The sequence below is a fragment of the Alligator mississippiensis genome, chromosome 4 (assembly GCF_030867095.1).
Source record: "Alligator mississippiensis isolate rAllMis1 chromosome 4, rAllMis1, whole genome shotgun sequence".
NCBI classification, from domain to species: domain Eukaryota; kingdom Metazoa; phylum Chordata; order Crocodylia; family Alligatoridae; genus Alligator; species Alligator mississippiensis.
Window position 1 is genome coordinate 242893193 of NC_081827.1, and position 26865 is coordinate 242920057.

The window sequence follows — 26865 nt, forward strand, 5'->3', positions numbered from 1 at the left end:
AAGATACCTACTGTTTGCAGAGCTCGCCACAACACAGCCACACTGGGTGGTTAGAGTCACATATTTCACCTTCATGCTATATCTCTTTATACTGCTAGATTAACCATAGCATATGCATGTGTGATTCAATGGTTACTATCAGGTATTTAAACGTATTTAATTAAATTAACTTATTTGGCAACTAAGATCTCCGGCCCATGTGCTTTTCCCTACATTTTGAAGCTGTTGCTGCCCCTTTTAACAAATTTCATTCTCAGCTGTTTGGCCAGAAAACACTGGGATCCCAGGCTTTAATACCTTGAAAGCCTGATCCCAGTCTTTCAATTGACTCAAATAAGAGCTGAATCAGGTGTACTTTCCTGAGTTTAAAATGTTTGCTTTATTTTTTTATTTTTTTTTAAACATTGCAGACCTGAGTGGCAATTTATTTCTTCTGCCAATTAGAAATTCATTTAGGAAGCATGTTAAAGTTTAAAAATGTATTTTAAATAATCTCTCAGAAGTCACATCTGCCATCATTATATGCACATAACTCCCCAAAACAGCAATAAGTTACTGGTGCATATATAACTGTGACAGGCAAGACCCCCTCCAGAATGAGTCAGGTGATGATTAATTTTGTTCATTTTTTAACATTTCTCTTTGCAGCCATGACAGTTGGGACGGTCATTTACTTCATATCTATTGTTTGGTGGTTTCAGTTCAAACTAAAAATCTGTGATCATAGTATACATCTTTTCATAGAGTATATATTTAGTTCAGAACATTTTAGAGTCTCTGAGCTTAAAGGTGCTATACATGCATATGTTTATAGAGGAGCGCAACTTTCCATCAGTGAAAAGCCTGCCAGAAACAAGTCAGTTCAGGCAAAGATACATGTGCATACTTTGCCTAGGAGAAATATTCTTGTCACATAAAAATCCCGCTATTAATCAAAAATCACATTATAGCTTCTGGAATGAAGCGTCCTTTACTACTCTTTAATAATAAGTCCAAGATAAGATAAAATTGGTAATTGTACGTTCTCTTCTGATGGGAGATAATACTAAAGTGGTATAGAAATTTGAGTTACAAGAATATATTCACTCTGCTAATAGGCTTCCATTATGTAGTCTTTGCTGATTTATCCATTACACATTTTTGTCCATATATAGAAAACTTTAATTGAAAGTTACTTATTACATTGTTACAAAATGTTAACTAAAAAGTTTTCTTTAATCAAATGAATGCTAATGCTGGGCGAGCTAGTTTATTTCAAAAGCACATTCATTAAGAGCAAGAGTAGAGCAAGCATCCCCGGTATTCATTTTACAACAATATTTATTATGTGAACATTTTCCGGGACTAAACGCGGGCAACTACAACTTTCTAAGGTAGGATAATGATTTGGGTTTCCTTGTGACTCTCCTTAATACAAATTCAAATTCACTGTGACTCAGAAGCAAGGTGTCTATCTAACCCAATGAGTCATCAGGAGAAAGGCATCACAAGGAAGTATTACAGCACTTAGATCAGTACTCGCACATCTCCATAGAAATACATGACAGAGATGTGCTCATGCATCCAAAAATAAAAGCTGGCCCATTAGGTTCTCTAACCAAGACCATAAACATAGGGAGAGAAAATGTACAGATACATCACTGGGATCTCCTTAAATCGTTTCTTCTGCGCACACCATTCGAAAAAGAAGAGGTAAATTGGGAAACCCAATAGATTCTGATACTATCCCTGTGGATGCCTGAGCAATGATGTTCGCTTTCTAAGGTCCTTGACTTTGGGACAGCAAGGGCCACGCCACAAACTCTGTGAGATTATTATTATGTATTTACTATCCACTGTCCAGCATCAGGGCACAATCACTAACATAGGACTTAGGTGAATAAAGAAATCAGTGATCTTAAACTGTTACTGTCTTGCTCACAGCTTGAGAGGTGCCCAATAGGGTTACTTATGAAGATCTTGTCATTTTATTATAGAGCTGATTTCCAATTGATTCAATGATTCCCCTATCCCAATGCACCACAACTAATTGGTATTTTGCTTATACTGTTCATGCTCTGCTAAAAGTCAGTCCCCAACATGAGTCCTTGTCTCATATTTCACTCCCTCTCCCTAACACCTTGTACCCCCACTCTCGATTCCTGCTTTAACTGATCATATTTGCTCCATTTTCTCTTCCATTTTCAACTGAGTATTTGCCACCTTCAGCAGCTAAAGCCTTCTCTATCCTTTTTTGTGATAATCACCATGTCTGGCCTTCTGGCATATACTTTGACAGCAGTAACCATTGAAAAATCCCGTAATATTTTTATGTGCTTATTCCCTGTGACTTTACTTGGCCTGTGTTGAAAATACTTCTCGCCTGCCAATAGTCCACACCCTCTTGCAGAGCGTCCAGGGCACAAGGCTTTGTCACTTCCATATTTTCTACTCATTTCTGGGCAACTTAAAACATCTGCTTGTAATACGAGTAATTATTTCTGGTCAAGCCACTCATTCTACAGTCTAGACTTACATCTCTCCTACCCTCTACAGTATGGATCTGTTTTTGCTTTAACATATCGCATGCAAATTGCCTGTCCTGTAAATCCTTATTGTTAGATTGATTGATTCATTTTAGCACCAAGGAGTCATAGCCCAGGGCTGGACAAGGCACGATACAAATGCAGAGCACAAAAATAGTCTTTGCCCCAAAGAGCTTGCAGTCGAAATGTAAGACAAGGGATGCAGACATGGGAGCACAAGGAAACAATATTGGTCAGCATAAGAGGGACTGTTTTCAACACATCAGCAGCTTAGCCACCATCCAGTTTTTTCCAGGCATCGTGGCTAAGAGGAGGTTTCAGGAGGTGGTGGTGTTTCTCCAGCAGCAAGACTCCTGTGAATGTAATGGTCTGAATGAATTTCACGGTGGCTTTTAACTACAAGTCATATATATTAAAACATATATAAGCTGTTCTTGCTGCGTGTAACCTCCAATTAAAAGCCACTCTCAATCCAAACTCTCAGCTTCCACAGGATCCATGCTGCCAGGAGCTATCTAAGGAAGACTACACAGGGCTTATCTGCATTGCAGTGGTGGTGTGTCTAGGCAAGGATATGCCTACATAAGTCTTGCCCACACTCCACCCATCCTGTACCCTCGGGCACAATCAAGCCTCAAAGTACACCGGTGAGTACATTTGGGGCTCATGCCTGGCAGCCACAATGAAAAAGCGCCTGGAACAACCTCACTTCTGTACTTGTAAACACAGGGTGGCAGAGCATGGGCAGGCCATGTTCAGGACCATCCCTGCCAGAAATTTCTTGGCTGCACCAAAACAAAGTGCACAGAGGCCAGTGCTCGCTTGCAACTATACCTGCATCAGCAGAGGTGGAGCCTGGCTCTATGGGATTTCCAGACATCCCCCAATCCTGGGGTCCAAAAGTAAAAGCTCCACTGCTTTTTGGTCCTTGTTCTGTTTGGGGAAATTTCAAACAAAATTTGCAGTTAGTGACAAATTTCATTCACTGGTGTGAACACCTCTCCATTCAGCCCACCTATTAAATCCTCTGGAAGCCCTACTATAGTGTCTGCAAATAGCACTCGCTTTTGGTCACTTCCAGCCTGGGCTGGAATTGAATGGGTGTGCATTAATAATGCAAGCTCATATATGGACTCTATCAGAGTCGCCTTAACCAAGTATGCAATGCATTCAAATCGGAATAACCAAGACATACGTGCCCTGCACTGTGTGTGATTCGTGCAATATTATTGATAAAGGACTCCGAGGTGAAAAGCTTCATACCCATCGGGCAATCCAAGTCCTGGTCACCTGAATATACGTGCTGGGAAGTGGCTAAGAGTGAAGAATTCCTCAGATTGAAAATATAGTTGCAACTCAGCAAGATTAGTTATAGAATAGCAGCCAAATTCTGGTAATCTGTCAGAATGGGGTAACCACGCTCTTTCCTCTGAGGTGCATGTAGCTCAGCAAATGTGTACTTTAAAGGAATTTAAAGCAGGTTTTGTCAAAATGCTGCTGTATGTGGAATAGTTAATTATACTTCTCCTAGGCAGATGGTTTCCTTTCTTGAGGTCTTCATGACAATACTGACCTGAACGGTGATTATTTCAAAAGCTTCGTCTAATTCTTGAGTTCTGAAGGCACTTGGCCCTCAGCCGTGAGTCTCACTTGGTAACTCAAGCAAGGGTTATGTTGCAAAACTGCATGTTCTGTAATGTGTTACACAGTATGTCTCCATCTAGAAATATGCACCTCATTAAAAGGGATGAGTCAGGTGAACTTAGGAGGCCAAATTCTGCTCTGAGTTACACTGTTGTAAATGCAGAGTATTGACTTCTGCAGAAATACACTGCATTTACCCTGCAGCTCCAGAGCAGAAGTTAGCCCAAGCAGTCTGAGCATCCTTATTAGTAATTAGCATTTCTTCTAACCCCTTAAAATCAAAATCTTCCTTTCCTTAGCCTCAATGGAGATCAACAGACGTGTTGGTAGTACAAATCAGGCCAAAAATGGGCCTTTAAGTGTAATTTCCACTCTCCTAAATTCCCTGAGATCCTTTTGAAGATGTGTGGCTTGCATCTTTTCACCTCTGAAAGCGTGTATTTATGTTTATAGATTCAGTTCGCTGTTCTGAGGGAGGGGAGAGGCTGCCTGAATAATTTACAAATGGGAAAATCCATATATTTGAAATTTGCAAAGAAATATTTGCTTTCGGGCTGTAACCCTGTATACCAAGCTGCTGCCTAGAATAAATATTTACAGCCAAGTTACAACACGCCCTAAAAATATGGGATTTCTTAAGTGGAAGCAGGCATGTAAGGATGCAACTTTTTTCCAAATGGAGCATTATGTTAATTATAGGGTTGTGTTAGCATTATCGAGTATATTCTTGAAATTAATTTTAAATGCTTTGTAATGATTTTCTTGCCACTTCTCAAGCAGCTGTTTTGCGTATGACTCAGTTCTTCAGCAGGCAAGTGTTTTCTTTTTAGTGATTTTGTCAGGCTTAACTTGGGATTCATTTGACTGCAGGTGTCAGATAAGAACAGTATTTTAGCAGCACTACTGAGAACCATGTGGGTGAAATGCAGAAGCATGAAGGCATGTTGGTCAAAACTTTGAAAGATTGATGGAACTGAGTTATGCCACTTAAATATCTTTGTTTTTGTCCCAAAAAGTTGAATTTGCAAGAGGGCTGATAATCGGTACTTTTCCTTTATTACTTTTAGTCTTTTGAAGTAACATGGGCAAGGTATTATTATTTTTTTTTAATTGCAATCCCTCCACTGACATAAAATCTAACAAACAGCTTTCATAAATCATGTAGTGACAGCGATGGTGGTTGTCCAGTGCTAAACACTAGTGGACCCTTCTTTAAGCTGCAGCTTCTCAAGTTGTCTGCGTCAGCACTGCCCTTTAACAAACATCTGCAGTTCATCTTATCGTTTGAAGAAATATATGAGTTTCTCCAGTTTTTTTTTTCTTTGTAGCTTCTACTTTTCCATTTGTTTGAACACCATCTGCTCCATGTAAAATTCAGAGAATTTGTGAAATGTGTGTGGAGGGAGAAAATTTGAATTGTATTAACCTTGCATTTTTCTTCCTCAAGATATCTTCATTTTTTTTTTTTTATTCACTGGCCTGTTGCTGTATTCTGTATTGCCAGCTGACATGTGCAGAGCATTGCCCTGCGAGTTTCTGAAAGAGCACTTATTTTAGTAAGGCTTTAATAGCTCAGTACTAGAAACAATGTCTCTTCCATGAAGTTTTTGAAAGTGGCGTTCCAGCCTATTTTATTGGACAGCGTCATTCAAAAAAATACTTCCTAGATTTGGCCTCATCTGACCTCTATCTGCATGCACCTTCCTTGTCTCGGTTTGAATTATGAAAATGAATTCTTTGGGCTTGGAATTAAGCACAGAAGACAAATAACTTGATAAAATATTATTGAGTAGTGCACAAAAAAGCCATGTTAAATTGAATGTATGTCATGGCATAACATTACCACAGGGTGGTAGAAGCAGTGCAGCTCCGCATTTACACTGGGACATACTTACAGAGAGCAGGAGGAAAACTCCTGAAAGAATGGAGTGGGAGTCCCTCTGTCTTCCAGCTATCCTAAACAGAGGTATCAAAAATTAAGTTTAGCTCATGGAAAATCCAGATGGTTAAACATTTGACCCATATCTAATCCCTCTGCCAAGCATGCACCGCCACCATCTCCGCTGTCATAACACAGCACAGGCTGGTAAAATTGCTTGTGTTCCAAGGAGTGCCACACAGTTTATAGAAAATTAAATTTTAAAGTGTGTTTTGGGGATCGAAAACACCATCTTGTCAGTATTTTTATGATTCCCCTTTTAACTGGAAGATCAAGGAACATGTGAAAGTAATTATTTGGGATAATGATTTGATGCTGCTCTTTCTATCTTATTGTGTGACAGTGTCGCATAAGTGATGCAGCAGCTGGTTTGCCTTGAAAAGTGTATTAAATTAAACCTATGTGGGGTGGTACAGAGCTTCATAAACATGATTGTTATTCGGAGAAACAGTGTTAGGAACGGTGGTTTCTCTTGCAAATCGTGTGTTACTCGGTAGTGGCGTCAATAAAATATTGATGGCTACCAGTGAAATATCTAGGGTGCTGGTCAAAGTGAAACATTTAAGGACCAGACTAGTGTAAGTCAGCATAGCTGAGCCAATATGCAGATTTACCCCAGGTGAAAGTGCCTTTCTACTTGATAAATTGTTTGCTTACATAGGGAGCTGGGGGAAATTAAGTGAAATCTTGATAGCAAACATCTATTAAAATATGACGGATTGGGAGCATTGCATGCATTTTACCATTTATAATGATACTAAAGTAAAGATCGAGTACAAATGATAAAGCTCTGTACTATTTTCTTGGTTAGACTGGTTACATTAACAATAACAGAGTTACTCCTGATTTACACTAGTGTAAGGTAGAGGAGGATAGGACCAAAGACTTCTAGCACTTGGTTTGGACTGAACCGTTCACTCAAAAACACGCATGGTTTATGTGGTATAGTATCATGTTTTAAACAGTTCATAAAAGCAGCAAAGTGACAACATAACAGTGCAAATGATATAAAGTAATGTAAACCTTCCTTCAAATAGCAAGCATTTTTTTCTGCCTCAACTCACTTTCCACAATAGAGTGAGTAAAAAAATCCATAGAGAATAAAACCAGTGATCCCTTTGAGCAAGGATACAAATTTGCCTAGATGTGTCAACCACACAGATTTATGGGACAAGGAGTTTTTCACCCTGAAGAAAAAAAGCTTTCTTGTCAGTCATTTATAGAAAACCTGAAAATAAAGCTCTCTTAGTTATTTTTATGTTTTAGGAACTGCAAGAAAGTTTTTTGTGGGTTTTGTGTTTTGTTTTTTTTTCCCCTTAAGCCTTCTCATAGCCATGGAATAGTTTTCTTCATGGATGTATAAGAAACACTTGTGTTGTACTGCTATTAATGGTATGATTTGTTAGTGTACTTTTATGTATGGAGTGTCTGCATCTGGTAAGGTCTACAACTGTACCTCCTTGACAGTGCCAGATGTTGTGAAGATAAAATACCTCCTGTGCGAGGAACTGCTGGAGTCAGGCTCCATGATAGGTGTTCTTAATACAGTTTAAAAAGGCATCTGTCTTAAAATAATTTCAACGTCTTACTTTTCTATTTACTGTTTTGTCAGATCTTTGCGTTACCGTGGAAATATTTTAGTGCCCCTGTTAATGTGATTTTAAACTGCAGCTTAAGTTCCCCCAACTTTTCATTCTGAGGCCGCCGCTTTAATGAAAGGGAAGTTTGATGTGGGACTTAACGATCAGTTTAATCAGGTTGACCAAGCCGAGCCAAAAAAGATGGGTCTCCAATATTTTTAAACCCACCGAGTGTTGACGTTGAAGGCATGATATGAACCTGAATGGACTCAAGGTTCATTCCAACAAAATTACAGCGGAAGATGAGCAAGACGGATAGAAGACAGAAGGATAGCAGCGCCGCTTTGCTATCATACCTCATAACTCATTACATTGTCGACCTCTTAAAATAGTAATGATACTTGACCCTTATTAGTATTTCTGTGCAATATATGAGCTTGAGTTTCCTTGGGTGAAAGCTAATGCCTTAGACCACCCTTTAGACCACCATTCTATCTAGTTATAGTACATATTAATGTTATTCTTGGGTCATTTAACTTACTCTCAGTGAAGAGTGGAGAATGGTGCTAAGCTGTAAATCAACTCTGTTCTGGAATGGATTTGTGCCATAACAGATCATCTTGAGAATTCCAGTCTTGTTTGACCATGGTAAAGAGATTATGGTATGTAAAATTCTGCTAAACATAGCTTGTTTCATTTTTATACTTCTCTGCTTGTCTGTCTCGCTAGGAGAGGTTAAGACCTGTGATGGTGGACAATGCACTGAAGAAGGAATACTGCTATAATAAAACCCAAGGGCTAAAACTTTATCCATATGCAGCTAAACTCGACATCACTTTTAAATATGAAGTGCAGAGGCAAGGAAAGTATTAAATACGGCCATTGATTTTGCACATGTTTTTAATTGTCCAACCACTTTTATATGAAATAGTAAAAAGAGCAGTAACAGTGCCAGCTAACAAATTTGTTGTGTTTCAAAGGATTACTCCATAATGCGATTGTGTACAATGATATGATCGGTTTTAAATGATCAGTGACTGTACGCTATTTAACTGAAACAAAATCTATTTACTTAAGATAAGTTAAGGTATTTTCTTAAAGCCCTTCTCAATGACTATTTCTGAAATCATAGATACTTTTCCCACATATTGCTGGAAAATAAAAAATATTTACCTTTAGCTTCCTAGAAAAGATTTACAGATCCGTCTGTAGTCTGTTTTGCAGATGTGCCTTGGTGAATTTAACAGTAATATATACTGTCATCATGGCTGTCTTCAAATCTTTGAAATCACTTTTGCTTTTTTACAATACATATTTAATTGAATGTCTGGCTAGTAGATATGTATGTATAGCTGGTATTTGTGTGTGGGCATGTGTGTGCCTAATACATATATTTAGCGCTTAGAAACTGTGATGATGAGTGATCAAAAAATGCCTAAGAGAGATATATTTTGTACACACACATCCACTTCATAAACGTATATCTCCTCAACTAGACAGAGACAGAAAGAGCGGAGAGACATCTGCAAATTAACGAATCATCTATCTTTAAGGTCATTCACAAATTAGTTTTGCAGAATAAGATAGAACAAAAAATGTAATCCTGATGAGCATTTGTTCAGGCTATTTATCATATAAAATTGTGTAACAATATTAGACACAGAATTTTTTACACAGCTTATTCCTTACAGTATTACTGTGATTTCACAACTTGGTGCAGATGTTCCAGGCTGAATAGTGCCCTTTGCTTGACATTTGTGCTATAATAGTCAAAGTTGTAACAGGCTAGGATGCAAACAGTTTGCTGGAATACTAACAGGGGGCCGAAGGGGAGGCGTTAAAAACTGAAAAAGGAAACCTTTTAATTCCTTTTTCCTTATGCCAAAAACAAGCATTGTGTTCATTCCTCTTGCAGTGTTATTGTTTCAATAGCTAATTGTGATTTAAATTATTCATTTGGTATCACAATCTGCTGAGGACACCTAAATATTCTTAACATTTGGTTAGCCTTGTATAATGCTTATTGATTACTTCTAAATTAAGGTGCCTTTTCCTTTGTGTGATGAGGGTGGAATACCTCTGCATTGGGACAGATACTAAAATATATTTTGAAATGCACATGTAGTCCAAGTTTACTGTTTTAAAAGGAGCAAGAAATTACATTTATTCCCTTAATGGCCAGTTCTCCAAATTGATTGAACTGTTCTTAGTTCTCCTTTTTCTTTGTTTATTAATGATTTTTTTTTCAGGATAAATCCCAAAGCTTTAAAAGTATCATCTTTTTAAAACTAAATCCAAAGACAGTTTTATTTTAAATCACATTCCGATTATTAAACCTCCACCAACCTTTAACTGCCTTTAAAAAAAAATAAATCCTAGAATATACTGAAAGAAAATTAGCTCACTGCAAATAATCAGTACATTTGCTTTTCGTTTTTTCCACACTCTCAAATGACATTTCAGCAGTGTCAAAAGCAAGGATAAAACACTGTATAAGAACAAAGCCGTAGCTTTGTACTGGTAAAGGTTGAAAAATAAAAACCGAAAAGTTCGTTTGGAATTAACCACGTAAACGCTGCGCTGTTTGACATCATTTTGCTTGCAACGGCTGTCTCACATTCCTGTTGCTTTGCCCTTTAGACAATTTCAAAAGGAGTTGCAAGAACTTTAGAGCACGATCCTTACACCGTATGTGAAAGGCTCGCACTAGGTGATCTATACTGAGCAAGTAGTTAGTGAAATTCTTCCATGTATAAGGTATGCCGGAGAGCTTTCTGAGTGTGATCTGCAGAGTTGGAAACGTCAGTACACGCTGCCCATGAGCATAGGGGCCAAATTCCCTGCTTGTATAACTCCACTACAGCCAAGAGATTTACATCTGCAGAGAATTTGGCCCTTCATCTATGTCTGTGCTCAGACTCAGCAATAACATTACAGGGCCGTATGCCCTGTTTTCTTATACCGAGCAGATTGCAAGACTGCGCTGATTCCTATCAGTCAGCAAAAAGTCTTTCTGTGGCTGTTTTCTTCTATCCAGATTCTCATGGTTGGGGCCCAGTTCATGTAAGACTAAATTCCCATGGGGCCCGGTGTACAGTCTCTCTTAGGGCAGCATATCCAACACACCCTTTAGTCTCAGATTAAGGAATTAAAGCACTAAAAATGAATTTCACATCCAAAATCATGCAATTTGTCCTTGTGGTCTATCAAGAATCCCAAGCATATGCCACGGATGAGACCATCCGAAGTCTAGAGAAAGGCAGCTGCTGCTATTATTGTAATCAGAATATAGCAGCCATTTGTAGGTGCCAATGATGAATGTGAGAATTTAAGAGAAAAATCTGAAATCTCAGCAGTACAGGACTCTTACTGCTGTCTTTGCAGGTTCATCAGCTCTACCTGTGAGCAAGGGGGAATTTCAGGCTTTGGGAACCAGAACCTACATGCATTTTATGTACGGATAAACCTGTACAGAATGGCTTCTTTTTACATCCTTGCTAAGCTGTTTCTTCTTGTCCAGGTACACTCTGTGTTTAGACTTGCCTAAATACTGTAATACTGGTCATATTACATTTTCCTTACCAATCGCTGGTTATATATCTGCGTAATATGGTTCGGGATAACAATGTTTGGAACAGTTTGAACACTGTAGTAAAAGATTCAAGTAGATTTATCTTAGATATACTGTATAGTCTGCAGTCCTTTGGTCCACCGCATGTTTAAGTCATATGCTGTTCTGGGTTTAAGGTATCAATAAAAACCAAAATGAAAGGATTTGAAATCAGACACAAGTTTTTTTATGCCCCATCATATTTTGGCAAATAGGCTCTTTTAGAACTAGGGTGTCTGTATATACAACCCTTGACCCTTGTCAGTTCAAAGCAACATATTCAAAAATAGTCCTCTAGGTTGTGCATGAAATATAGACATGGCTAAAAATGTCTCTTTGCATATGCTGCTTTGGATGTCATGACATTCACTTAGCAAATAGATTGGGCAAAAGCAATAGGAGAGGGGAAGGATGCTGAGCTGGAATCGTCAGTGCAATGGGGCTTTATGTAGGTGAAATGCAAAAGGCTAGTGTGTAGGGGGTGCACCGGCAGAGCGTGCTACAGCAATCAGATCCACGTAAACAAAGATCCCATCATCCCCCTGCCCATACAAAGGGGTCTATAGATCCCTTTGGCAGTGCAGAAGGGGTACAGTGTAACCACGCTTAACTGTTCAGGAACACTTAAGGGGCCCTGAGCTGCCCCTTTACAGCAGGGTAGTTTTAGCCATTGTGCATGAACAATTACCTTCTTTCAGCTGCGCTTGAATATTTGACATGTGTGAGTTAGCCACCTATTTTTCAAAATCTGGACCTATGCTTGGTTCTCTGGCCTATTGCTATTGATCTGAAACAAAATCAGATGAGAGTTGGAAAGAGTAACTCAAAAAATGAAGTAACATGCAATAAGAACTGTACAGATATCATATCCTAAAGGTAAAGGGAAAAAAAAGAAGCAAGGTTATGAAACGCTCTCTAAGGAAATCTGTTTAAACACAGTCTTTGGAAGTTGCACTCTTTAAATAAACATTAAACTTTCCCCATATAGAGTTAAAGTTTACACTTCTGTCAGAATCTTTTGAGATATGATGAATACATTAATATATAGATGTATGAATACATTCATCTGTATGTATGCGTGTGTATATAGATATATATATATAGTTTCCAGGCTGCAAGTTCCAACTTGAAGCACAAGATGTGCAGCTATCTTTTTTAATCAATAGATCATAAGTATCTATTGAAAGATATGTTTATACTGCACTAGCAAAACTTACAGGAATATTGCCACAAATGCAGTAAAATAACATATTTACTTTTACATTTATCTTTGGCTCTTTTTCATGGAATTGATATTGTACAGGAACCTTGAATAGGAATTTTTAATTGAACATAAGGGTAGAATTTGAAAATGTTTGATAAGGTAATAACTACCATTAAAGAAGTTGGTATTTGAAGCAACTGTATAATTATAAGAGTAGGAGATAGGGCTTATTTTTAGGCAATCATTTGACAACGTGTCTGAAAGTAAAAGCATGCCATTTGCATTGGAATATTTTTTTGCTAGTTAAAATAATGCACATTTTTTTAAAGAGGTATTCATTTAATTTACTGCCTCCATTAATGAATACTTCAATTTTATCCACAATTTTAATCAGGTGTCAAACAAGACAAGAAAAGTAGATAATAAAAAATGAAGTAAAATGAGTAAGTAAAAATAAAATAAAGTTATGAAGTTGGAAGCTGGACACCCAAGTTTAGAATATATAGTCTTACTGGTTCATGCCATACAATGAATTTTAACTGTGCCGTTCACCATTCACACAAATCTCTCCATGCATAAAAGTTATAACAATGGAAATTTTACAATAAGAAGGTGTGAAGGTTGATAAAGATAAAAAAGCAGAAGCATGAAAACCTGTTAAAAGCATTATGGGAACTGGTGAATTCCTTCCTGGTTGTGTCAGTATGGGAAAGAGTTTCATCTGCCCAAACTAAAATCTTTAATCCTAACATTATGGAAGGTTTGAAAATGTTGATCTACATCCAAGCATGGACATTGGCTCTTATCTCTAAATTAGGACTGGCTGGAAAATAGGTTTTTCAAGGCAACCAAACTGCCATGGGGCACCAGAACAGCTTTTCCAAATGAAGCCATTTTCAAGTGTTCATATTCAGACAAAAAATCAATGTTTTCTGCATGCTGCAAACTTTTTTTTTCTTTTTTTTGCAATGGAGAAAAAATGTAGTCAAAGCCTGTTTTTTGGCTGAAAAGTTTCTAACAGAAAAATGTCAAGTGATTCCTGTTACAAATGCCCAATGTCTAATGTACAAGACTGTTGTGGATGTTGTGGTTTAAGGCAATCCCTATTTCTCTTTGAATGGATGATAACCAATGAAGCAGCGGAAGACTAGGGAGACTGCGCCAACACCAAGCGTCCTCAGTGTTTTCCTGCACTGACTGCACATGAAGCCCTCATGGTGGGTCCCATTTAGATATGTCCTAAGTTTCTTTCCACAGGTCCTTGTAAGTTTGCAGAGGAAAAGTAAGTCCCTGTAGTTTTTCACAGGATATGCCACTGTACTGGGTTCAATAGCTGTTGTTCTTCTGAGGTGGGGCAATTACAATTGTGATTAAGCAAGTCTCACGAAAGAGTAGATTTGGGAGCTGGCACGTGCCCCCTTAGTCAAAGGCTGGTGAACCCCTTCCAGTGCCATGATGTATAGACTCAACACCATTGTGATACATGACTTGTTGGCATGCAGGCACCTTGGTGATGACCATAGTGAGGAATCTGGATGCCAGATAAAGAAAAGTGCCCTGTATGGGTCTCTCCAGATGCTTAGTGTATATGCTAATCTCTAGGAAATTATGATGTTACTTACTGTGACACCTCTCACAAAAATAGACTTTTGTTTTTCCTGTCATCTAGGATCATCTAGTTGTGGGTTATGGTTTAAAGTGGCAACTGGGGGGATTGTGTCAGTTAATGACTGCCTGCAAATGCAGCAGACTGGATGTAATGTTCCAGGTGGCCCCTTCCAGTCCTATATGTTCCTATATTACCTGGCCGATATGTACCAATGATATGAGTATAATAATAATGTGTGCATGCCATGTCAATAATACTTGATTTTAAAGAACAACAGCCAATTAACCACTGCTGTTTCTTGGCACATATATAGGGGAGTCTAGGCATTGTACCCATTTTACAGGTAAAGAAACTGAGACAGAGAGGTTGAATGACTTGTTCAAAGTCACAGAGAGAGACCGTCGAGGAGCAAAGTTTGTGCTCCAAAATTCTGGTGCCCTACGCATCTCCATAGAGCACTAAAACATGCCGCCCCCATTTTGTACCACTACATCACTTCCTTATTTACTGTCATTGAGCTGTTTACCTTATTTATCGGAGGGGGCGGTTTAAATCACAGAACAATTTGATGTGATTAAATATAGCCATCCCCTTATTTTTGCAAATAAAGGCAGTATGAAAAATATGTGGACATGAAGTCAACTCTGTAAGAAAAAGCCCCAAGGATTACTGGCCTCATCCCTGGACATAAAAAAATGTTTAATGCTTCCCATGACACAAAGATTTTCATGGCCAGAACTATGCAGCTATATTTTTTGGGAGGGGGAGGGGTCAGCAGCTTGCCAAAAAGAGTGGAGAAAAAAGATAGATTGGAGTTCGACCACAGTCGTATTGTTTTGCTTGGTTTTTGTTGGGGGGGAGGGGTTGTTTTAAAAGTTTTTTATGTTGAACAAAGCATTCCAATTCATCCAAAAAGAAATGTTTCCATCACTTGCAAGAAAAGCGAAGGAATGAAATATTAGATTCCTGAAGCTGCCAGAGAGGGAGATGTTGTCCCTCTGGTACCTAAAATCCCTTGATTAGAGAACTCGCCTAGCATACAAGAAACCCCAGTTCAGGTTCCTCCTCTGTTTGGTCCTCCTCTTATAGTTCCCACTTTCTCAGGAGCCTGTTCTGACCACAGTAGCTGATGGGGAGGGGTATTCTCTATTTCTTTTGCTGATGTAATAAATAAGTACTTACTGGAACAGGGATTTGACCCCATGGTATCCTTCCTTGCAGCTAAATGTCCTCACCACTAGGCTAGAAAATGCATTTTTCTCAAGCTGTCTGGCTCATAGGTGTCTTAGAAAAAATAGAATAGCTCTATAGTACTGGGATCCCAATTCCCTATCCCTAGTGCTAGAGCCCTTGCCTAGGATTTAGATCTTGATTCAAATACCCAAATGTGTATTATTTATGCAAAACAGAAGTTGTGGAGTCATACGCCCAGCACCAGAATACCCCATAGCCTAGTAATTTAGGCATAACTTGTGGGTGGGGAAGCTGGGAAGTTTAAGCCCACCGGGCAGACGAGGGTGCTCTCCACCCCTGGATGACTGCCTTAATCACTGGACCATCAGATAGCAGGGGTTGAACGCTGTCGCTGTGTCTGGCAGATTTATGAACCTAGCCGCCACAATTTTTTGACAGCTAAAACTATTGGACTTGTTCAGGAATATGCCCAGGATGATTGAAAGCACATTTTTGGCCAATTTTCTATTCACCAAAAAAAACCAACCCTATCCAGCCCTCATGACACCGTAGGGGAGCTTTCGTGGTCCTGAGCAGAATAAGTTACTTGGGTTTAAGTTTGGCGATGTGCCTACACAGCCCACCAAGTCGCAACCAGGCTTTGTGCTACTTAACTCAGTTTTGTTGCTGTCACAGATTTCTGCAGTTTCAGGATGTCATTACAGCAACAAAAAAAAAAAAGAAAGAGCCAACTGTGCTCCTCATAACTTTAAATACAAGAAGTGATTTCTGAGAGTGACTCGTGCTGTACTAGAGAGACAGTTCATTTGGCAGCACAATGCCACCAATTAGACTGTGAAACTTTGCCTCAGTTTCATACTGTTTTCCATATCACTCTGTGTACAGTTCATGAATTGGAAAAGGAGTGTCTTCATGCATTGGATGTTTTCCATGTAGGTATGTTATCCAAATGATTTGTTACTTGAGTGTGTATTTTCCCAATGGAATAAAATGAAAATATATTGTGCCACAGTAATTGACATTGTCCGGGATTTTGCTGCTTTGTCATGTATTATAACTGTATACCGAACTCTGTTCATGCAGCTTAGCCTAACATTAGGGTTTTAAAAGGAAAGAAAGGGGAAATCAGTCTTATATTTTAACCAATTTCCTACTGCGCTCTCCTCCTCCTCCGAGGCAAAAGCCTAGAGATCACCATGAAAACTCAGCCCAGGTCCCCTGCGTAGTAGCCCAGATAAGTAGATCATCAAATACAGATATTGCTTGGGTCTCCAAAATCCAGCCCATATATATTCAGCAGCTCATCAGATACACCTTATCTCATTGTACCTGGTAAGTTCATCATCACTGAGGTTTTAAAAGGATATACTGAGGCTTTGGTTAAACCAGAAAAGCTGATACTGACTGTGGGTTGTTTTTTTGTTTCTAAATTTCAACCAAACTTTTATGGAAGCAGTTATACTAGCTGAGTTTTGGGGGAGAATTGTACTGTTTAAAGCTAGACATGGGCTTGCCTGCAAGATCGAGACATGAATTAGGGTTCACATGTCCCTAAATTCCAGGAGAGCTGGGATGTAGGATTTTGGTTTGCGTGTCTCTCTCATTAGGCATGTTTCCGACTTCCCATAACAACCAATGCTTCCCTCTCTTGAATTTCAACAGCTGTCTTTAATATTCATGGTGATTTAGAAATGACAAATGTCCACTAGAAACTAAACTAAAGCCATCAAATTCATTTTCACTTTTGCTCCAGATTTCAAGTCAGAGCTGACAGTACCAGTGCACTCACACGGCACATAATCCACCCTTCCTCCAAGAGCAAAGACTTTCTGTCTTTCCCAGAATAAATATATAAATGCAGCATATATATTATATGTGGCTCTTCTTGATACCAAGATAAAACCGAGCAAAGCTGCCCGGAAAATCAAAATATTATTTTCATTAGAGTTATGCTAACATTATTTTCCTCCTTGTTTTTTTTTTCCCCTAACCAAATATCTTCATTTTTTTTTTTTTTTTAAGAAAGAAAGTTTTGCAAGTACATTGACAGCAGATAAAAAATACTGGATTAACAGAAACATAGGAACTGACATTGTTTACTCACAAAACAGATTCAATATTAGCAACCACCGTGCAGCTCTCCCTGCAGGGCATGTCTGTCAGCTGGGGGAGTCCCCCTTAGGGGTGAGGGGGCAGGACACTCTCCAAACCCAGTCACTCCTCAGTGTCTCTCTGCTGAAACTACCGCTGCCTAATTTGGGGATGGTTTTTTAAACTCAGAAACCTGTCCACTAAAAATTGGATGCAGAGCATCACACAAGCTGCTGCTTTCACATGGGCCACTGAGCAGTCATCATACAGGAACAGCATGATGAACCTGGAATAGATTCAAACCAGCAACCCAGAGGCAAACAGCTCCATTATCTGATTAACTCTCCTATGAATCAGGGGGTCCAGCAGAGAGCCTTGTTCTGTAATTTTTTGGGCCGTTGTTGTAAATTAAAGATGAACCCCAGCAAGAAAACCCCAGTTCCAAGCACTCCATCTTTCAGGAGTTCAATACCCAGATCTGGAGCTGAATTTTGCAGTTGATCCCATCAATTGTTACCTGAGATATAAGTCATAACAGTGTTGTGCTTATTTTCAGTGTAGTTTAGTGGCGGGGGCACACATTTCCAGCTCTTCAACTTGAATACATTTGTGTGATGGGCAAAACTATACCAGCGATTCCTAAACCTTTAGCAGCAGTTTATAAATGCTTGGTGACCATTAATAGATAAAAGATTCATTGTTTTGCATGCAAGAAACAGAGAGGGGAGCTGAGAGACTTCATCAGAGGGTAGCACCTTGTTTATTAGGAGCGAACGATCCCAGAAATGGGTCCAAGCACATGGACTTTTGAAAGGTTTTTAACTTGCAAAATTTTGGAGGGTAACTTTATAAGTGTCCTGCTCTGTAGATTAAGAATCTGAGGACACTAAGGACAAGCAAATATGACAACAAGGCATCCAAGCAAAGCGTGCTCCTGATGCCTTTATATTACTCATCTCTTGACTATTAAAGATCTGAGAGTGTTAAAAAGTTTATAAGCATTTCTCGAAAAGGGTTCATCCTGTGCATGATTGACAGCCTCCTGTTTGTTCACTGTGCATTTATAGGGCAAGCAAGCGGCCTGGCATTTTCCATCACAGATCCCTACCACTGATTTGAACCATGATTTGAGAAGTACGTGTCTCATCTTGATCAAAAAGTGACTGCATAGGCCCATTTGCTACTCAGCCTCTGAGGTTGCAAATCAGTTTGTTTAATGCCATCTATGGTGTGGGCACTAACCTTAGATAACAAAATCATTTCAGGTATCCCATTGAACCATCATGAGATAATGACAAACAAAAGGGCAGGAGCAAAATGTTGGTGTTTGTTTTAGAGTTGATCCACTAGAAAAGGCAAATTATTTTGAGACAGAGTTGTTGAAATTGGTTCCTGGTTTTTCCCTTAATAACAAACTCCATTAACTGAAAATGGGCGCTGTGCTGAGAAGTACCATGTGCCTAAAAATCAAGGTGACTGGGACAGATGACCCACACTCATTCAAACAGGGTGTACTTTGATCCCACCCTTCCCATACCACTTTATATTAGGTCCTATTGCCCGTGACAGAACAGAACAGAGCGAATCCCTCTGAATGAATAAATCATCTAATTTAACTCATCTTGCTGCTCATAGCTGTTCTGGGATGAGCTTGCTGGTTCCTCAAATGTATTCACTGTTAAGATTTATCCTGCTGTGACTTTTTTTTCTAATTTCTTTCCCTCCGTGAGCCAATTATGAAATTATTTGCTGTGAATTAAAAACTGGCCCCATGTACTAGATGGATCAGATCAGTCACCTGGTAGTATTTCTGGTCTCTGACTGGATGGGCATGCCAGCATGCCTGAAGCCAATATTTGCATCGTATGTCAATGGAAAATCCAAGTCCCACAATCTTTGCCGCACAGGATTCTGAAATTCACTTGCTACAAACATTCATGTCATTCAAACGTGATTGCCCTGATACTTTAGAAAAACAAATGCCAAGGATGCCAGCACAACTGCAAGGAAACCATAAAATGATCAAAGATGATTGTAAATATTTTTGCTGTAGTTGTAGATTTTGAAGCCAAAGGGAACCGTTAGTTCATGTGGTCTGGCCCCCTGCATAACGCAAGCCATAAACTTCATCCAGTCACTCTTGTATCAAGCCTGATAACTAAGCGTATCTAAATCAATCTATATCATATTTACCCAACTCTGGCTCACAACAATGTATATGAATAGCATGTGTGCAGTGATGTAAGCGACAGAAGTGCAATGCTTTGGCTTTCACTAAAAAACAGAGGGGAAAAACAAAGGGAAATCATTCAGGCTGGATTAGGACAAGATCCTCTGGATCTACACCCCACAGTCGGAGGGGCCCAGGCCCCAGAGTGAGTCAGAGGCAGAACAGCAGGTAGTAGTGCATTGCACAGCTGCATGATGCCAGCAGCTGCTGGGCTGGGTTGCTTCACTTGGCAGGAAGATCAAGGATGCCGTAGTGGGAGGGAGACAAGAGTCCATCCTGGAGGGCTGGGAAGATTATCTCCAGGGCTGAGGGATGGGATTGGCCTGGGAAGGCTGAGTCTGAGCGTCTGCCTAGGGAGGGGCTTGCTTGAGAAGACTCTCCCAGTTAAGGATGAAATTCGGGGGCGGGAAGTGAAACTTTGGTGGCCCATTTAGTTTAACTCCACTCCTGGATTTCTCTTTTAACTTTTTAATTATAGATTTTGTTCTTTTCAAGTGCTTTCCCCAAGGGCTCTAGGGGCTTTTACAAATCTTTTTAACTCTACAAACACCAAGCAGAGGAATCCGTTTGCAACAAAAGGAACCCAGACTAAAATAACAGCCTCCCATCAAAATACCAACCAACGCCCCGTGAGTTTCTCACCTAATGATATAAGTGAAAGCCAAAAATGGCAGGTGAGTATTCTGCATCCAACAACAAATCTCCATTGCCACTTGACTATCACACCAAGATGGAAGTGAATTCCAGATATTGTAGAAGACCCCTGAATGAAACCCTCTGCCACAGCAACCACAGAGGCTCTAGATAAAGCACCTCATGGACTGCTAGCATGGAAAAATAGTGGGGAGGGGTTGCCAGGTCCCAAACTACACAAGGCTTTGTGGGCCAGAATCCATGCCATGAATTTCACCTGGAAGCTAATTACATGGAGTTATTTAGGAACGGTTATTCCAGATTAACACCGTGTGCACATAGCCTTTTTCCAGAATACTGGCTATTTCCCAATTTAACTGACTCCACTTTAAAAGCAAATTAAGCTAAATGAGAAAAAAAAAGACACTTTTATTCTGGAATAATAGCAGCCACTCAGCAAATAGCCAAAACACCTTAAATGAGTGCCTTGCTGTCTTCTGAACTATCATCTCTCATTCTTGTGTAGATAAACCCTGAAAACCAACCTGGAAGATTATTAAGATCTAATCCTCTCCCATCCCTGTTGTGGTTTGTCTCTGTGCCACTTCACCTGGTTGTTCCCCTATCCCCTTCTTATAAAACCACTGCTGTACATCACTAGCTTTCCTTCAGACAGCATCTGATGAAGTGAGCTTGGGCTCATGAAAGCTTATGCATCTCATTTAGTTAGTCTATAAACTGCATCTCTACCCTGCCTTTAGCCTTCCGTGTTTTCCAGTCAATTTTTTTTCTGATGAAAGCAACTTAGTATGTTTGTTTCTATGTTTCCATTGCTTCCTGTTGCTCATAAATTGGGTGCCATCAACTAGGGCAAAAGGGAGTCCAGAATGAGCCACAAAACTGTAACAGGATTGGAGGAACTCCATATTTTTCCTCCACACTTACTTTTCAAATGAGTGAATGGGTGCATATGACTTCAGGCTTGCCCTCTATATCTCTGTGGCCACGTCAACCTGAGATGCTGACTGCGCAGCAGCCCAATACTACTGTCTAGTAGCATTGCATGGCAAAAAACCATGATACAATGCTACTGCGCAGGAGCATCACAAAAAAGGCATTTGCCAGTGCTACTGCACAGTAACTCAGATTCCTGAGCATTTATTTAGCACTCATTTATACAAGTACCTAATAAATACACAGTAATGACTGTGCAGTAGTGTCTCATGTAGATAGATGCAGGCTGTTTGCCTGAAAATCTAATGCAGTGATTCTCAACCAGGGTGCCTTGAGAGCCTTTCCAGGGTGCCATGCAATGTTAGCACTGTTAGGGGTATAAGCATGATTCATAAAACAAACCAAGGGATTTCAAATAGGAATCCATAGCATTAAAAATATTCGGACCTGCCACGGTCTTTCTGAATTCTTTGCAACAAAAGCATCGCTCTATTATTTTTCTGTAGTTCAGAAAAGAGTGAAAAACCTAACGGGGGTTCCTTGAGCCTATCAAGGGGTGCCTTGAGTCTAAAAAGGCTGAAAACCACTGGTCTAACAGAAGCCTGAGAGGCTGTGAGAGAGGGAGAAGTCTCACTGACTTTCTAAATTAAAATTTTTTTTTAAAGATCTAAGTTTTAAAATGCTATTTTGCAGGAAGTCGCTGGAGATTGCTATGCAACTGTTTAGCCATGTCTAATTTGGTGGTATATTAGAAAGACTTGCAGCCTAATATGCTTGAGTCTATTGTAAATACTCAAACATTCCAGTCAACCAGACTAATAAAAACAATTTAACGGGGCTACTGGCAAGAGTGCTCTCAGATTTGCTAAAAATCATGTCTATGTTCATGCATGCAAAGCAGCACATTTTCACTTACCAGTCTGATTGATTGGTAAAAATCTTAATGCAAAACAAAACAACTGACATACATTCAGAGAATTAGATGGTTTTTAATTATTTTTAGTAGACACAAAGAGTATTTTAAAATGCTTAAGATGTTTGAGGGGAGTTCTCACAAGTTTTCCATATACCCTGATTCAAACAACAGTCAGACATGATTGCAAAAAAAAGAGCTCTTTGGATGCCCTTTGGTGGGCTCGGTAAAAAAAAATTATAAATTCAAGTCTTAGAGTGTTTTTTTAATGATGGAAGGAAAGTGCTATGTTAGGGGGAAATATTGATGATCAGTAAAAGCCCAAGACATTTAGAACAGTTCCAGCTTTAGCAAAGCTATATGGTACGAATATTAAAGGCATTTAATCTCAAGCTAGCTGTAAAGTTATTTAATTTTTCATTTGTTCGAATTTTTTTCCTATTTCTTCACATTACTTCCCAGCTTTTTCCCTTATGTATGCTTATTAGTGATAGTGATAAATCTTACCCTGTGTTGTACTGATAAAAGATGGATGTGATGTTTCTGACACCCTGTATTGTTTCTGTTTGTGTGGGCAGCTTGTAAGCTTAGGACATTATTTTAGAGCACTGGTATGAATTGTACACACAGGGCATATCTACACAAGACATTTACTGCAGAGCTGCCTAATTAGCTCCACAGTAAAGTCTCAGTGGCTACATGTGAGCCCCTATTAGGCCACGGGAAACTAATTAACTCTGTTGCAGGTTAGTACTTGTAAACACAAGTACTATCCTGTGGCAGGGTTCTTTAGTGTGCAACAACACACGTGTAACCACTGATGGGGCTGGCTGGGGCACGAGGGTGCTTCAGTGTAGGGGCTGCCTGCCAGCTAATCCCACACGGGAATACCCTCGTGCCCCAACCAGCCCCTCTGCAGCACGTTGAACCAAGTTGGAGCAGCCCCGGGCTGGCAAGCTGACTTCCGCAGATGCCCTGCCAACCCAGGCTGCTCTGACCTGGCTCAATATGCTTCAGTCCTGGGTGCACATACAAACAAGGTGCTCAGGAGCCATAAACTCTGGTGAGATATGCACCGGAGTTTATTGCTCTGTGCTAATTGCCCATGTAGATGCATTTGTAGAGTACAATAGCTTAAAGGGGAAAAAACTAACCAGCAACTAATTAAAAAGCATTTCTCCTAAGATCTAAATTCCTATGCATTCAGTTAGACAGAAGTCATAGGACTATCTGTAAGAACGCTATCTGCTTACCTTGCATCTCCACTGGCTTAATCATAGCACTTCAGCAATATTTTTGACAGCAAGTAGATATGTCAATATGGATACAACTACACATGCAAAGGCTCCAGGGTGGGTTTACTTTAGAGTAATTTATTCTAGAGTAAACCTACCCTTGGCAGGCATCTATATGTGCAAGGAAGCAGGAACGGATTTGCTGCTCATGGCAGCAGTCTGCTTCTGCTCCCATGCACCCTGCATTGGCCCTCTGCAGCAATCCCCCTGGATCAGGGGCAGGCAATTACTTCGGGCAGAGGGCCACTTACCCAGCTTTGGCAGGCTGTCGAGGGCTGCATGGGTAGCCCCACCCCTTGACAGGTGCCCCGCCCCCTGGTCACCATCTTGGGACCAATGTCCCAATGTCTTGGGACCAATGTCTCAGGACTAGCATCAGTGGGGCCCAGAGCGGGGCGTAGGCTGGCAGGGGTCTGTGGAGCTGGGCTGGGCTGCACCAGCAAGGAGAGGGGGGAGCTGGCCCAGCTCCATAGAGTCCCTGCCGGCTGGGACCCTGTACCCCTGCCACCCTGCTCTGGGACACCGGTGTGGGCCCTGTGCAGCCACTCACTCCCAGTGCCCCCCAGCCCCAGGGTACAGGTGGGGAGCAGTGCACAGCCCCGATCCCCTGCTCGCTGGCAGGTAACAAGCTGGTGCTGAGTGTAGAGAAAAGCGGCCCCTGCCTCACCCCATGGCTGGCACTCCCTGCTGCAGCTGCTCACAGCCCATTTGGGGCTTTCCTGAGCAGGCACAGGCAGCCCCATGTGGGTTGTGAGATGCTGCAGTGTGGGGCGCCAGCCACGGGGAAGGCAAGGACCACTTTTCCCATGCTCAGCACCAGCTTGTAACCTGCCCCCGCTGCCAGCCTGGGTCCTGCACTGGCTTTGGGATCGCCCATCGGAGCTGCACCACAGCAGCAGCAGTTGCAGCCCCCCCTGCTTGCCACACCAGGCAGAGTTTGCCACCGCTGCCTCTGTGCTGCCCAGTGCGCGAGCTCCGGCAGGGCTCCAGCAGCAAACACTGCCCGACGTGGCAAGCGGGAGGGTGCTTTCCTTCACACCAAGCAGCTGCTCCTGCCATGGTCCAGCCCTGACGGGCAAGCCCAGAGTGGCGTGGGGCCCAGGGTGGGAGGGCAGGTTACAAGCTGGTGCTGAGCTTGGGAAAAGTCACCCCTCGCCCACCCCGTGGCCAGCACCCCGCACTGCAGTGCTTGCAGCCCACGTGGGGCTGCCTGTGCCTGCTCAGGACAGCCCTGCACAGGCTGCAAGCAGCTGCAGCAGGGAGCGCTGGCCGTGAGGTGGGCGAGGGGCCACTTTTCCCCAGGCTCCTTCCCTGCCCTCCCCCCCTCCCCTTACCTGAGTTTCCAGTGTGGTGCACTCACATGGTCCCAGGCCAGAAGCCCCTGCTGGGTCTTCCAGCTGGCGGGGCGGGGCGGGGCGGGGCGGGACAGGGCAGGGCAGGGTGGGGCGGGGCCTGCTGTTGCAGGAGCCCACCGGGATTCCCCTGGGTCCTACTGCCCATGGTTTCTCTCATTTTTGACAGGAACTAAGGACAGATCAACATTAATTTTCTAACTCTGGGCCAGATAGAATGGCCTCATGGGCCAGATCTGGCCCCTGAGCCATATTTGTCCCACCCCTGCCCTGGATGCTAGCCCAGGGGCTGATGGGGACCGTGGAGCCAGGAGACAGCTGTCTCCAGGCAGGGGCTGGGATTTGCTCCAGGGCAGACTCTGCTACCAAAGCCCAGGCAAGGACAATGTCCTCCTACCCCAGCAGCAGGGAGCTCCCAGCCCCTGCTCTGCGGTCCCAACTGTGGAGCCGAGTCTGGGAGATTCTTATTTCCCAACCTCCCTTGTGCAACCTCAGAGCCAAAGCTGAGAGATTCTGATCTCCCAGCCTCAGCTTCACGATCACAGATCAGGAGCTGGGAGCTCCCTGCTGTAGGGGCAGGGGGAGATTGTCCCTGCCAAGGCTCCAGTGGCAAAGCCCACCCCAGCATCAGGCATCTCCCAGGGGCAGGGAGCAATCTCCTACCTCCTGCTGCCTAGCTGACTGAGCTGCACATTTGCTCCTGGTCAGCCGCCATGCCATACTGTGCAGTAATTACTCCCAATTTGCTACTGTTATTTACAGGTAGCAAATTTACTTAGAATTAAAGCAAATTACTATGCAGTAAGCATCTGCACATGTAGACAGCGACGCTTACTGTGTAGTAATTAGCTCTAATCGCAAGTAAAGCGGCTCGTGTAGATGCGCCCTATATCTGGTAACAGTTTTCATCATGTTATCAATTAAGCATAGTTTGAACAAGTCTAATTAACACAAGTCGCATCTACACCTAATAACACTGTGCAGTAGTGTGCAGGGCAAAACCTGTGCTAATATGCTACTGTGCAGTAGTCTTAAGGTACTGCACAGTTAGCGTCTGTAAAAACCCTTGTGCTGGTGCTACTAGCACCAGTTACTGCACATTGATTTAGTACTTGGTTATCCAGGTACTAAACTTAATGCACAGTAACTATGGTGCATTAATGAATGTGTAGATGCACTCACAGAAATAAAAACAGTTGCTGGTGTTAGAGTTCCCTGGGTTGCTAACTCAGGTACAACTGGGAGCATTTTATAAAAATGGCTAGCCTGGCAGGTCTGCATAAGAAAAGGAAAAATTAAGAAGTTAGTATCTATTATTCCATACTAAATATGTACCTAAGTGTAGTTTGCTATAAACAAACATGTCAGAAACTATTATCTAAGTTCAAACCAAAGATAAAGTCCATAACTAATGTTTATAAACTCAGTCTATCAGATGGTTTTGCAACGTGACCATTTTGGGTAACATTAAGGACTTTAAATCTGCTGGGTTTTGGTGGCTCTCTAGATTCTGACAACAAAATTCAAACTGTGGCCAGAAGCATTGTGAAATCCTCCGGGGGAATAAAATTATCTGGTGGTATGGTCTCCACCCCTTTGGTTTTTACCAGTCTGCATTTCATGGACTGTCCAGTCTGTTTCTTCAGTTTGTATATTTGAATGTAGACAGTGACGGTAAAGAATTAGATAATAAAAATCCTGGCTATGTGCTAAGGGTCCGAGTTGGCTGTACTCTCTTAACCTGTGGGGCACAAACGATCTTATTATGCTTATAACCTACTGGAAGTTTGTTGTGCTTTTGAATCTCTCCGATTTAAAGAACTGCTGCAAGCACATTGCTTCGGTTTCACTGAATCAATGTTGCAAGAGCTCCTCCCATCATATCTTGTGGACCAGACAGTAGGTAATGATGGGGCATGGGATCTGTAGAATTTGAGATGGGATGATCTAGGCTAATTAAACATTAAAGAAGTTCTTCATTTTTGTACGTTCACAAGAGACCAAAACCATAAGTTTCTGGCCCTGAATTGTATGACTTAATTCCCATGTGTCCTCAATGACTGTATGTTGTTTTCAATGTATGTGATTGTGG

The 26865-nt window shown here is 41.3% G+C and overlaps 1 long non-coding RNA gene across 1 annotated transcript in view; it reads right to left on the reverse strand.

Annotated features, from left to right (window-relative positions):
- Window positions 1-1137: 1137 nt before the first annotated feature.
- Window positions 1138-26865, reverse strand: part of LOC132250414 (uncharacterized) — a 65857-nt gene continuing 40129 nt past the window's right edge. Inside the window, exons 2-4 of the long non-coding RNA XR_009462134.1 lie at window positions 6065-6125; window positions 3360-3458; window positions 1138-2878 (exon numbers count right to left, since the gene is read on the reverse strand). This is a non-coding gene — a long non-coding RNA (uncharacterized LOC132250414). The remainder of the gene's footprint in view (window positions 2879-3359; window positions 3459-6064; window positions 6126-26865) is intronic.